The sequence below is a fragment of the Ornithodoros turicata genome, chromosome 2 (assembly GCF_037126465.1).
Source record: "Ornithodoros turicata isolate Travis chromosome 2, ASM3712646v1, whole genome shotgun sequence".
NCBI lineage: Eukaryota > Metazoa > Arthropoda > Arachnida > Ixodida > Argasidae > Ornithodoros > Ornithodoros turicata.
The window spans coordinates 142069566-142083954 of NC_088202.1; the positions used below are offsets into that span (position 1 = coordinate 142069566).

The following is a 14389-nucleotide window of genomic DNA, read 5'->3' on the forward strand; positions in this document are numbered from 1 at the left end:
CAGTGAAGCATATGACATCAAAACAGCATTCAATCACTTCATTAAAGCGCGCTACATTTTTTGTCCTAAGACCCCGTACATTCTGATAATAAACGCTACACTGTGTAATGTCAAACTGATTATGCGGAAGTGAGCCCATTTTCACCTGAAAGACACAAACAAACTATGGTGCGGAGGCTACACGTTGCCCTACGTCATCACTTGTAAATATCATGTGGCGACGCAAGGGACCAGTGAATTCGCGGAATAAACAGTCTTCAGGCCACAGATTCGCGTCCATCAATTTTTCAAAATCACAATCTTGGCAATTCGGCAATTCAATGGCATTGTCCCGCAAGAAAGAGATTATGTCTTCGGGGCAAGTTGAGAGACAAAGGCGTGTCACAAAGAGCGCCTTGCTCTTCTTGGCAACAGTGGACGACACAGCCTTGAGATGGGACGAAGTTGCAGTTTCACGGGTAACCTCTTTCCGTTCTGGGCGGCGTAAAGTGTTCATTGCAAAATGGAGGGCTGGGGGACGATTTGAAGTCGGCGGGGAAGGATGCTGCAATGGCGGCAGGCTAACCAAAGGAGCTGAGGTGGGGCGCATGGCTGGTAGACGTCCGTTCCAAGCTTGGCCAGGGGCATCAGGCGCAGAGTGCATGTTTTCAGGGTAAGGTGGCTGTTGTTTTGGCAGCACAAGTTCATTCGTGGGAACACTAGACGGAATCGGACGCACGTTGGGTTTAACAACAACTTTATTTTTGGCTTTGGAGAGTGGGGAGGTTCATCGCCACAGGCGATACTCTACCCCATTGCTGGTGGGAATGTGGGGAATAAAATAACGAGCCCCTCCACAATAACGATCGAAGTCCGACGGTGTCCAGAAATGTCAGAAGAGCTTTGAGCGCAGAGCGATGCTGGGCTGGATTAGGCCAGGGACCAAGCAATTTCGATAGGGAGAAGGGGCGAGAGTCCAGCTGACGAAGAGACTCGGAGAGTGTGGTTCGGGAAGGTTGGTAGTGGGGGCAATGAAGAAGAATATGCTCCAGATCCTCAACACTACAGTGGCAGCAGGTGGGAGAGTCAACTTGTCTCAAGCGGTAACGCCACTGAGCTGTAACGGCCACATCGAGGGGCATTCGGTGGATTAATGCAGCATCTTGACGAGAGGTGTTTCGTGGCATGCGGAAAGCGAGCGTTGGATCAACTCTGCTCAACATAGAGGGGGGAAGAATGTCGGTTGTCCATTGGCAGGAAGCCAGGGGTGTCACTAGGCGTCACAGAATTGAACGGCGGTCTCCTTTCAGCAGAACAATACTGGTCCATTTCCGATACGAGAGTGCTGCTTCTGCGGCGCTGTCGGCCTGCTCGTTCTCCACGACACCACAACGGGCTGGAACCCACTGGAGAACTAGCCTGTGGCCTGCTGCGTAGATAGTGTGGCAAGCCATTAACACATCTGTGAATAAGGGTGCGGATGGGCCTGGTACGCCGGAATTTTCAATTGCTTGAAGTGCAGATTTGGAGTCTGTAAAGACTGCCCATTCCCGCGGTGTAAAATCAGCGATGTGTTGTAGAAAGAAAAGGATGGCATAGAGTTCCGCAGCTGTGGAGGAGGTTGGATGTTAAAGGCGTCTTCCGTGCACTACGCCTTCGGATGGTATGACGAATGCTGAGGCGGACTTGTTGTTTCGGGATGCGCCATCAGTATATGCTGCCGTAAACGTAGAAAACTTCTCGTCTACCAGAGCATGAAAATGGGCTCGGAGGACTTGAGGGGGGACCTGATCTCTTCTTTCCAGAAGGTTTGGAAGGCGTACAAAAGTGGGCGGTACCGGTAGAGACCAGGGGGCTTCCGGCGGTATAGTGTCCTTAGTTATGAAGCCAGTGAGAGTCTGGCGTGTCCATTGCGCTACTCGATAGAAGTCGGTTTCAGGGCGGTATCGAATTTTCCTGAGGAGCGGGTGGCGGGGAATGTGAGCACGCAAACGGAGGAAGTGCCGAGCCGTTGGGTTTAAGATGTCCGATTTCACGGCGCATTCCATTCATTTGGATAGTGTTACTCGCAAAGCCTTCGGTTACGATTTTCTTTTGGCTGCGGTTTTCTTCACGCAATGCGATAAGTTCATCGGTGAGGAACGATACTTGTTTTTGCAACTCTAGTACAGCGGAAAGAAGGTCGCAGTCGGTCGAAGGTTCACGAGGATGCGCGGCAGCGTTAGGCCTACCGTCCCTACCATCGTCAGCACGCGCAGAGCAGTCGTCACACGTGAACGAAGCCGTTCCAGAGCACAATTCATCGAGTTTGGAAGCGAATACATCAACACACTTCATATGAAATTGGTGAAAACCCTTACAACAACGAATGAACTGCTTTTTGCCACTTATCTTCTCAGAGCAGAAAGCACACACTCCCGCAGCGGGCGCCATCTTGAGTGACTGCTGGTTTATTTTGAAAGCCTGATCTTTAAGAAATGTATTTTTGAACGTTTTATTTTTACATGATTTATTTCGGCGTCATCCCATGGAACGTGCCAGCAGTACCCTTTTCCCCGGGGTTCTGAATCCCCAGATGTCCGGGGATTCATTGATCGTTTATTCTTCACTTCGCACCTGCTTAACATGAACAGACGATGACCTTTTTATGACAGCTGACATCAATATTATCCTGTTCGCAAAGCGCGCAATCGAAAATAGTCACGTGACAGTCACACACCGCACAGTATAAAGGGAGCAGACACAGCGTGATCTTCAAACGCGATAATCCTACAACTATGGCAACAACGTTCAAGGTATGAATTTCACATTACTTATTGAAGGCCTTGCTGTGCTCCCTATGCCAGGCTTTGCGGATCCAGAGCTATCAGAGCAATTCAATGTTAAGAGTACTTTTCATGACTGGTCACATCCATAATATGCTGTTCGTAAGCTATGGTGTGCGTAATTGGAAATAGTTACGCGTCATAGGCTACTTCGCATAAAGGACATTGTTGGAAGATATTTGGAAGACCGCGATGTCCAAACTCGGGAGGGTTCAAGCAGGGCCGGCGAGATGGTGGGGCAGCCGGGGATGGCGCCTCGTGCCCGGGCCACTTCAGGAGCCCGCGGGACCCAAGGCCTGTCGTAATCACATAAAGGAAAAATACTTGGACTGTCGTATCGAGACGTCAGGAGGAGGCCCGGGCATGACCAATGCCCGGGTTTCGTAGTTTCTCTCGCCGACCCTGGTTTAAGTGAATCCTGTAATTGCATGCGGCAGCACTTTGCAAGTCATGAATTTCGCATTATTTATTAACGCATTCTTTTACGCCTAGCTCCGCCTGTCTTTGAAGTGCTTTAGTCTGCTCTCTGAAAAGAGAGCTTCACGGCATAACATCTCGAGGGCAGGTCGAATGATACTGTTGTCACTTCTGACTCTGGAAATCGCGGAGCGTAAGCGTTTCCTAACAGCCTAACACAAGTGCGTAAATGTCAAGAAAGGAGCATGCTTTTCGTTTAGAATGAATCGGGGCAGAACAACAGCAACAACAACGTTATTTCAATGACGACGATTGGAGAGTTTCATCGCACCGGGCACTGTACTCTATGCCACTACTAGCGGCAGTGTGATTAACTGGAATAATGGCCGCCTCACAGTGACGACCGGAGACGATCACGTCGAGACTGGGAGGTACCCGGGTTCGAATCCCGGTGCCGGCTGTGCTGTCTGGGGTTTTTCCTGGGTTTTCCTCAGACGCTTTCAGACATATGTCGGCACAGTTCCCTTAGAAGTCGGCCCAGGACGCACATTCCCCCAGGGCGTCAGTCGTGACGTTGCCCACATACGTGAGGCCGACAACGGCAAGCCCTATCGCCATCACCACCACCACCACCGGAGTCCTATGCTGTCGAAAAAATTTAGAAGTGGTTTTAGGGAAGAACTTCGGTAGACTGGATTTGGTCATGGACCAAGCAATTTTGACATAGTCAGAGGGCCAGAGTCACAAGACCAGAGGGAGAAATGTTCGATTAGACGGTGTGGTTTCTTTCAGGAGTGTGTAGAAGGAAGGGTGCGCAGAAGGGCATAAAAGTAACCTCCCAATGACAAAGCTAGACAAGTGACGCGCGTTTTGCGCCTATAGGCCTAATTCCGCCTATACCATTCCTTTGCTCAGGTGACATTTGCGATCTGGCAATTCCTTCTCGTCATTGGTGCGACCCCTGCGACTGAAACTCCGACCACTACGGAAAGTACTCACGATGAAAAAGGGTAAGACACAACTGTGTTTAATGTTATGACAGGGTTATAGGGAATTTCGCATATCCCTTCACACAGCAGTCCATCAAAAACACGGGGTCGTCGAAGTCGTCGACTTGTCTCAGCGCGCTAGTTGTCTTGAGTCCACCGATGAAGCGCCAACAGCAGGTGCTGATACCGTGATGTAGATTTGGTGATAGAAATCAAATCTAAATCAAGTCAACTCATCATTGTAGCAAAGAAAATAGATCCAATCGATCTTAATTCCGCATTTCGAGGTATGTCGGAAAAGCAAATTACTTTGAAGCGCAAGTTTCTTTTTCATGTCAAATGAACTCGCGTTTTTAAAGTCACCGGTTATCAACTTTTCACCAAATTGGACTGTTTATAGGAATCGCTTCGGGGTATCACCACCACTGGAAATCAGTCACTATAACAAATATGTTGACAGCGGCAGTCTAATGGGCATCACACACTCAGAGCAATAATTGTATAACTGGCCAACACAGACGGACGGAGAACATTTATAGCCTGTAATTTAAATTTATAGCGAGTAACGTATATTATAATGTAGTTACATAATCAGTGATGTAGGGGTGCGGGTCCTCTATTCGTACACTATTCGTGACATGTTGACCGGTGTTAGCCGGCAATGAAGCCCCAGACAATACATTTATTAAAACGCAAAATCCTTACTGAGCAGAGGATAATTTTCCCTGTCTTTAGCTCGCGTCACCACTGTTCTGCTTAACATTATAAAAGCGATGTCTATCAGCATTAGAATCAATTCTATTGCTCTCTTGTAATTACCATGCATTCCGCTGGGTGTCATGTGCGTTTAATAGCCCACCTCATCGTCATCCAATGTGTGTGTGTGTGTATGTTAGAGGAATGTGCGCGGGCACTCGACGCACACGACAGCAGAGTACAAACAAAGACATTCAATATTCTTGTCCGTGAGCACTCTGGAAATGATTGCTCTAGTGTTTGATTCAGGTGTTAAAGGCTAAAATGAACATTGTTCTGTATGTTCCATAGGTAATGGGTGTATATAACCAATATAGTATAAGGCATTGTTCGCGAATATACTGGGTGTCTCAGATAAATCCCCAGGCTAAATAACACCAGAACGGTGCCACCTATCGGGAAACTTTTTTGTAACCGTCTATGAGATATCGTCCATCAGCCATGCAGCTTGAAAGTGATGTGCGCACGCTCATTAATTAGTTAAAAACAAAAACCAATTCCCCAAAAATTACAACTTTCAAAGTACGCGTCCGATGGTACCGCGTTATCTACTGCACCATTGGGTACATATCTTGAGTACATACCCCTCAAAGGGAAAAAAAAAAGTAATCGGGTGTAGTCATATTTTTGCGAGTAATTAATTGGTGTCGGTTTATACGTTTTCCTAGCGTAGAATCACAAACACAAGTTCTTTCACAGCGCTATCCGCCACGGAATTACGTGCTCTTCCGCATGTTTGGCAGCAGGGAGTGCTGGTAGACAAGTAACAGCCTCAGAACCCACTTCGCCATCCCTCTTGCCTGTTAGTCTGATTGATGCACAGTTACTTTCAATTGTCCTGTAATTACAATTTAATTACCGAAGGTAAGCGCAGGTGCATAATTACATGTTTCTACTGCATATTGTTTTTTTTTTTTTTTTTTTTTTTTTTGCTCTGGTGTGCCCTCCCAGGTTTCTTGCCAGATTGAGCACTGACACACTCACGTTCCTAGGAGAGCATATGGACGCATATGCTGTGTGGCAACTACACAAGTAACCGCATTACAAGGCGTTCCAGGAGCAGGGGCGGATTTAAGGGTATGTCATGGGGGGGGGGGGAGCGGTCTTAAGGAAATTTCGTGCTTTGCGGCGCAGCATCGTCCAGGAGATAGGGTTTTTCCATAGGGAACACGACCGTATGGGGGGCAGTCGCCCCCCCCCCCCCCGCCCCCGTAATCCGCCACTGTCCGGGGGTCGGACGCTACAGCGCGTCTCGCTTTCCATTTTGCACTTTCTGGTTCATTCCACAGAGACTGGATGCCCACAATACGGAAGTGTTCTCTTCTCTTGGTTTGTGCCGCCCGTGTAAGGTGCGGCAATGCCGAAAACAACGCCCTCACGTCTGAAGCAGTTGGCAGCTGAGTTCAACTTCAAAGGCACATTCGAGACGGACGGATGGATCCGTTTTGTTTTGGCTGGCATGCGCGAAAGCTGTAAACCGCTGACAGAACTACGTTTTCTCGTTCATCAGCACTTGAAGACAGCGAAGCACAAAGATGTCAGTCAACGAAAGATAGGTTGCATGCAGCAACTTTTGGACCATAGTGCACCTTCTACGTCCAAATGTTCTGAATTTTCGAATGCTGCAAATGCTGCGCTCCCTACATTTCACAAGACAGCAACCCCTAAATCCGCTAGGCCCAGCAAGGCTGCTTCGGAGCAGGCTCCAGAGAAATTGTTAGCAGGGTTAACCTTTTGATGGGAACCGCTTTTTTGAAGCCCGCTTGAAGTAACTCGGAGTTGTCAGAATTGAATTCTCAAAAGCGCTACACGTTCGTTGCGCCCATAGGGTCACTTTGTCATCGCTCTTCTGATTATATGTCACCTGCAAGATCCGCCTTGGACCCATGCTGTTAACAGCCGTCAGTATCTACGGACGGTCGTGCCTCGTTAATAGGGACACATTCGTCCCCGACCAAAATCATCCATAAGGCGAATCGTCCATATTATCGAATACCACAGAAATCACAAAAACACAGATGAAGGTGTGTTGAAAACACTGCCGGATTAGTATTTCCTGGCATATATGTTTGGTAAAGTAACACGAGAACTTAAGAAAGAAGGCTGGAAGCGTTGGCGTAAATTTTCTCACCACCTTTCACAGCTTGACCCGGCGACAATGATCTGGCGGTCAATCCGATCTCTGAAGGAGGCGTCCCCTCAAAAGAATCCTCTCGCGGCCTTGGCTATCGTTAAGGGTGGCGACGAAAACACGCTACCGACGGACTTCTATGTGGTCTTAACGACACCGGTGCACCAGACTTTTGTCCACAGTTTGACGGCTGGAACCCACCAAGACGGTCCCAGTCCACCGGAAGTTATGGACTACGACTTCACACTAATCAAACTAAAGACAGCGTTGAAGCTTGCGAGTACCAGCTCGTCCCTGGGACGCGATAAAATCACCTATCCCGCACGGCCAAACCTTAACGGGTGGTTACTCCAAGCTTTCCTTCATTTATATAATATGTATATATATATGTTATTTAGAATAGAAGCTTGGGAGGGCGGTTGACCACGAGAATGAAATAAGCAGGAAAAATCAGAAGACGACAAAGAGCTTACAGGAAAACACAAAGGGGAGTTTATTAACACATATGGGGATAGGGGACGACGTTTCGGCAGTCAGCGCTGCCTTCGACGGGACTCATCGGACATATCATATATATGTTATATATATGTATATTATATATTACAAACATATATATGTATATATATATATATATTTAGTTCTGTTGAAGGCAGCGCTGACTGCCGAAACGTCGACCCCTAACTGTAAATCTATTCCTAGCGCCCCCTTAATTATTAATGTAATAAAAGTAGCAAGTGTTTTTAACCCTTATACGGCCTCCCAAGTCTCTTCATTACTTGTAGTCTATTTGTTTTCGCGTCCATCTGTACTCAGTCATACATTTATATATATATATATATATATATATATATATATATATATATATATGTACTACCTACCTGGAAGGAGGCATTGGTTGTTCCCATCTTGAAACCAGGCAAGCCCCACAATGTCCTATCCTACTTTTGCGCTTTGGGCCTGACAATCTGTATGGGAAAACTGATGGAGAGAATGGTTTTGCATGGCCTTGACAGATCGCGCATCCAGAAACGGCAAGTCCGCCTCGGCATTCGTAATACCATTCGCAGGACTAGTGCAAGGGCGACGCCTTTCGCATACAACCTCATCACCAGTTGCGGAACAATATGCCATACTTTTCTTTCTGCATCACATCGTTGATTTTACTCCGCGGGAATGGACAGTCTTCAATGTCTCAAAATCCGCATCGCAAGCTATTGAAAATCCTGGCATACGAGGCTCATCCGCACCCCTAGACACCGGATGTGTCAATGGCTTAACACTCTACGAAGCAGACCACAGGCTCGTTCTTCAGCGGATTCCAGCCCACTGTGGTGCGGTGGTGAATCAAGAGCGCCGCAGAAGCAGCTCCCTGGTATCGGAGGCGGACCACTATTGCACTGCTGCGAGGAGACCGTCGCTCCATTCTCCTCCGATCTATGCTGAGCAGAGTTGATCCAACGCTCGCTCTCCACATGCCACGAAAACACCTCTCGTCAAAATGCTGCATTAGATCATCAATGCTACTCGATGTGGCTTTCACAACGTACTGGCGTTACCGCTTGAGACAAGTTGACTCTCCCAGGTGATGTCACTGTGGTGCTCTAGAGGATCTGGAGTACATTCTTCTTCATTGCCCACTCTACCAACCTTCCGGAACCGCACTCTCCGGGTCTCTTAGACAGCTGCACTCTCGCTCCTTCATACTATCAAAATTTCGTGGTCCCCGGCTGAATCCAGCCCACCAACGCTCTGCGCTCAAATCTCTTTTCACCTTTTTGGACACAATAGGGCTTCGATCCTTATTGTGAAAGGGCACATTATTTCATTTACCGCGGGTGTATGCTGAAATAAACGCTTCAAATTAAATAATTAAAACATCCACGCTTATCTATGTGTCAAAATTATTTTGGAAGTTGGATTCTTAAGAGATTTATCCCTCAACTTTTTGCTTTTAACCAGTTTATGTCAGCGTCACCCCCAATGCATCAGCTTCACCGGGAACGCCACTGCAGTGTGTCACTACCTCCTCGGTGCGGTGCGTTCTCGAAGGGCTATCTAGTGGAAAAGCCCAACGCAGCAGAGAATAATTTCAAGGAACAATAAAATACTTTCAATTTATATGTGTGTATTACTTTTAAGGGGGAATATATTGGCAAAAAAAAAAAAACAGGAAAAGGGAAGATAAAAGGGGGAAAAGTCAGCGAGAGAGCTCTGGCTATTTTTTTGCCTTGCGATATTATAAAGTTTCTTAGCAATCACGCTAACATTGCCCTTAAGTTACAGTTGTCCGATAAGCGCCGTATTTCCTCTAAGAATTGCTGAACATCATCATGTTGATTATGACAGTTGAAACTGTACGTCTTGGCACTCTCATTTGTCTACAGCATGTAGTTCTCATGTATGTGGTTTATAACTATAACTGAGTCAACTTTATTTATAAATGGCAATTGATTTTGCAACTGAGCTCGCTTACTTTACGCTCCTCTGCTCAAAGAAAAATAAAAGACGAAAAAGTTATGGAAAAGTTGTGAAGTTGTGGAAAAACCGGCACACGTTATCCGTCGCGTAGCATATACTGACACGTGTTCATCCGCCGGGTCCCATTTTTGGAGACATTTTGAAACCGCGTATTATTATCGCCATTTTCCTTAGCAATTTATTTTTCATGATAGATTTATGAGCGATATATTCTTAAACTGTGTTCTATAAGCAGGTTGTTTGGTGGCGATTATTCTTGCGCGAGTTATTTTTGAAGATTTATTTTAAAACGTATGTCTTTGAAAGTATATTTTGATCGTGATCTAAAAGTCAGTCACGGTACGGCAGCTTCACGATGACATTATCACTGGTCTATTATCGCCCTCTCATATTGGTGCCATCCTCGGCCGATATCGATACCGGGCTCGGCAAGCCAGCACGTGACCGAGTAAGCAACCGAGACAGGCCACGGGAGTCCAGAAAGCATAAGTGGGCAGTAACCCGTTACAAAGTAGTGCGTTACCGGTAACGCGTTACATTCGAGTAGCGAAATATGGTAACGCGTTACATTTGGGAGAAAAGTAACGAATAACGTAACGCCACTACATTTTTAATAACTAACGCGTAACGGCATTTTGCGTTACTGCGTGTTCGGTAACATTGGTTCATTCTCTAAACTTGAAAGCTTGAGCGAGAATAGTGCCTGCAGAATTTTTTCTATTCATCTTCAACGATGACAAGAAGGTCACATCGGCACCCACGAAGAACGCAAAAGAAAGATTATTGACCTACCCTGGTTGAGATGTCACCTTTGTTTACCACCTCTGTTTTGTTTTGTTCACCTATGTTTACCACACTCCCTCTGGTATTTCTCGGACGAATGGGGCAAAAGCGACAGAAAAATAGCCTCTGCCCTCTGAACAAGTAACAAAGTACCAAGGAATTGGCTATTTGGATTTGTACTGTGTGAGATAAAAGGTCACCGCCTCTATCAACTTTGACAAGGAGCACTCACGGGTCATTAGGCGTCCTCTCAGCCAAACGGGCGAAGCTCAATATTGAACATCAACTACTTCTGCGTTGCAATAAATCGTACATGTAAGTCGTGTTCATGGGTGACACTTGGTTGTGTCCAACATTGCTTGCATTGGTTTGCGGAATGCACTTATGTAACTCAACCAAAAATGGTACATATTATAAGGATAAGTGGTGAAGTAATGCAAAAGTAAGGGCATTACTTATTAGAAGTAACGGCGTTACTAACGCGTTACCTACTACCGCAACAGTAACGAATAACGTAACGCGTTACTTTTTGAAAAAGTAGTGAGTAACGGTAGTGCACTACACAATAAAAGTAACTTCCCCACATATGCCAGGAAGTTCAGATGAAGCTAAGATGAGCCAGGCCGCGATCACGTTATTTTATGGCTCCCGTTTCTAATTTTCTGTCATATAAAGGTCCGTTCTCACATATAGCGATTTGCTACATAGTGCCATAAAGCAGCACTATGTTTTCCTCCTCTCAGTGCTGCGAACCGCAATGAAACAGCACTCGTCGAAGTAGAGCCCTCGTCAAGCTTTCTAGAATTATTTTGAGCGTTAAGACTGCATTATCCAATCGGGAGCTTCTTTCAGCGGTGACGTCGCGGAAGCTCAGGTTTTATTTCGCTTCCGGCCACTCGAAGTGGCAATGGCCACAAGTTTCATCTGACAGTGCTTTGAAATCACAGCATCAAAAGTCACCCAGCATGGTTCTGCGGAAACCCGACGCGAACAGTAAACGATCGCGGTAGTACCGGTGCATCACATCGCAACGAGACTTCGCGTGACCCGAGTGCGCAGGGTTGTATGTGAGAACGGCTAGCGGAAAAACAGCTAGGTCTGTAGCGCTATTTTCTGATGCTATAGAACAACGCGCCGAAGTGGCGGCCCGCGAGGTTCCGTGTTGGCCGCGAGGTTCGGCCTGCGTGGCCCCCGAACAGAAAAAAAAATCGACTCAAGCTTCATGAACGGTCGTGGCGTTATCATTGGGCTCTGTACTCGTGTCTCTAACTACGAGACGGGCGGGGTCGGTTGCCACATCACAACAGCGAAGACGGCAAAAGTAACATGAAGACAGCCAGGGAACTTCTAACTTTGACCTGTAATCATATGATATAGCGTTGAAAGTTCGACGTTCCCCGTCTGTCTCTGTGTGGTTTTCGGTGTCTTCGGTGATGTGTCTCTAAACATGTTCCTGCGTCTGATTTTCTCTCGATTAATATTACTAGTGCATTCCTACGAAACTTTCTGAGCAAACCCCTACATGGCCGATTTGTAATATTGGTATCTTCAATGCCACCAGAAACGGACCACACCAGCTCCAGTGGCATATTGGTTAGGATGATCGCTTTCTACGACGAGACTGGGAGGTGACACGGGTTCGAATCCTGTCACCGGCTGTGCTGTCTGAGGTCTTCCCTGGGTTTTCCGAAGACTGTCGGCGCAGTTCCCCCTCAAGCCGGCCCAGGACGCATACCAACTCCCCTGTCCCCCACTCCTTCCTGCTGTCCTCTTTTCATCGGTCCAAGTCTGCACGCCGCTCATAGCCAAAGTTGCTTCGCGGCGCTAACATGGAATTAAAAAACAAAACGGACCGGTTCAGTCGCAGGCCGGGTGATCTCCCGAGTGAATCGGAACAGAGATTCTTCGCGCGCAGGAGACTTGAAATGGAGCTTGTTCGCAGTCGTTGACAACGTTTCTGATGATTAACAAATGGAACTGATTGACCTGCTGTGCGACGCACCGATAAGGACAAGTTCGCTGAAATTGGTGGGGATTAGTTTTATTCCTACATTGGAGGAAAGCATCTGAAGATACGATTGTTTTCGCGGACAAAACTGGCCACGTTCCGTACAACATGTGCCTAATAATAATAATCCGTTGCTTCCCGTCGCGAGACAGCTGTGTCAACATAAGTCTGCGAGCAGGCATTTTTTGTGATGAACCTTAACAAGCCAAAGTAACACTCACAACTAGCAAACGAACACCTCAACAGAGTCCGTAAGATTGCAATCACTTTCACACAATGCTGACGCAATACTTAAAAACCAGATGTGCCAATTCCCTCATGACACAGGAAGTGAAACGGATTGCTCACCTTGTGACTGAGCAACGCTAAGTAAACCAAGTATATACACCTTATGCAGTGTTAAGTTCTGTGTTGTGTCATCTGTATCAGTAACAGGCTACACAAAAGCCGTGGTATGCGGCCCGCATAGTTCCTCTATGGCTCAATGCGGCCCCCGGATACGAGTGAGTTTGGCAACCCTATTATAGAACAAAGCGCTGTACGTGGGAACTGGCCTTGACTCTAGCAACTTTGGGTTATGTGATGCTGATGTTTACGGTCATGTGTGTGCTCCTGGGAACTACATACACTAAGAATTATCTAATAGCAGTGTACAGGGGTGTAGTCATGTGAGTTTTTCTTATATAGTACTTGTGTTGTACAACGAAATGAAAATATTGTTGCTTCCAGGTACTTCATTAAAACCAACATCACTCTTGACTACATGAAGCAGATGTATTCTCTATGCAGACCATTGGGACAGCAGGCAGCGGGACCAGTACAATACATGTAAGAGAATCTTTAACCAACATCTTACACTGTTCGTCGGAACCTGTTTGCGTTTTAGTAGTCTCGTGTGGTAACTAAGTCACAAGTAGCTTGTTACTGTCACTAGTTACCTTCTTCAGGAACTAGTTACTAGTTACTAGTTACTGTTACTAGTTACGAATAGTGTTATAGTTTCGGATTATCTACAAGAAGGTGACGCCATCGCGGGTCCTTCACCGTCTTCACGCCTGCAGAAGGTGCGTTTGTACAGTATACAGGGTGTTTGCTCTAACGTGTCCAGAAATTTTAGTTAAAGCGATCGATAAAAGAGAAACGAGCGCTACTGTTCAGCTACTTGACTAAGATACAGCTTCTACAAGTGAAGCAGCACCTTTCTCAGTGAAGCATTTTCTTACTGAAGTAGCAGAAAGGACCACTTGCTTTTCTTTTATCGCTCGCTTTAAATATAATTTCTGGACACGTTAGAGCAAAAACCTGTATAAAAATTGCTGCAAGGACGTGTTTTGGATTGACGCCAATGAAAGTTCGATGCCTTGCTTATCAATATGGAGTCAGACTGCACAAGAAGCTACCGTGGAACTGGACAATCACAGTGTAGGCAGGGCCTGACCGGTTCTCCCTATTCCTTAAACGCCACTCGTCTATCTCTCTCCGGACGCCAGAGGCAACCAACTTGGCAAGAGCACCCAGTTTCAATCGGGTGAACGTTGGGCGTTCTTCTACAATCTTAGCACTCTTCTCGACAAGTTCAAGTTTTAGCCCGGTAATATCTGGAACATGGATGAAACCGGTGTGACAACGGTTCACGGTCCGCCCCGCGTCGTTGCAGAATGTGGACGGAAGCAAATCGGGGTTCATGAGAACGCGGGACACATGTCACAATGGCTCTAGCGGTATCAGCCACTGGTAATTCTTTGCCACCGTTTTTTGGGAGTTAACTTAACGTCACACTTTCTCAATGGAGCCCCGCCTGGAAGTTGCGGATCAGCAAACAAATCTGGATGGATGCAACAAGACGACTTCATCTTGTTCCTAAACCACTTCACAAGGAATGTGAGGTGCACAGACGACAGACCAGTGCTGCTGCCGGTTGACAACCACAGCTCCCACATTTCCGTTCCGGCAATAGGCATTGCGCGAACGAACGGGATAGTGATGTTGTCGTTCCCTCCTCACAGCTCTCACAAGCTGTGCC

At 46.8% G+C, this 14389-nt stretch overlaps 1 long non-coding RNA gene across 1 annotated transcript; it reads left to right on the forward strand.

Moving 5' to 3' along the window:
• The first annotated feature begins 2735 nt into the window (after positions 1–2735).
• On the forward strand, positions 2736–13201 carry LOC135384172 (uncharacterized). Its single transcript, XR_010420276.1, has 3 exons — positions 2736–2774; positions 4137–4231; positions 13096–13201. It is a non-coding gene; the product is annotated as an uncharacterized LOC135384172 (long non-coding RNA).
• The last annotated feature ends 1188 nt before the right edge of the window (positions 13202–14389 follow it).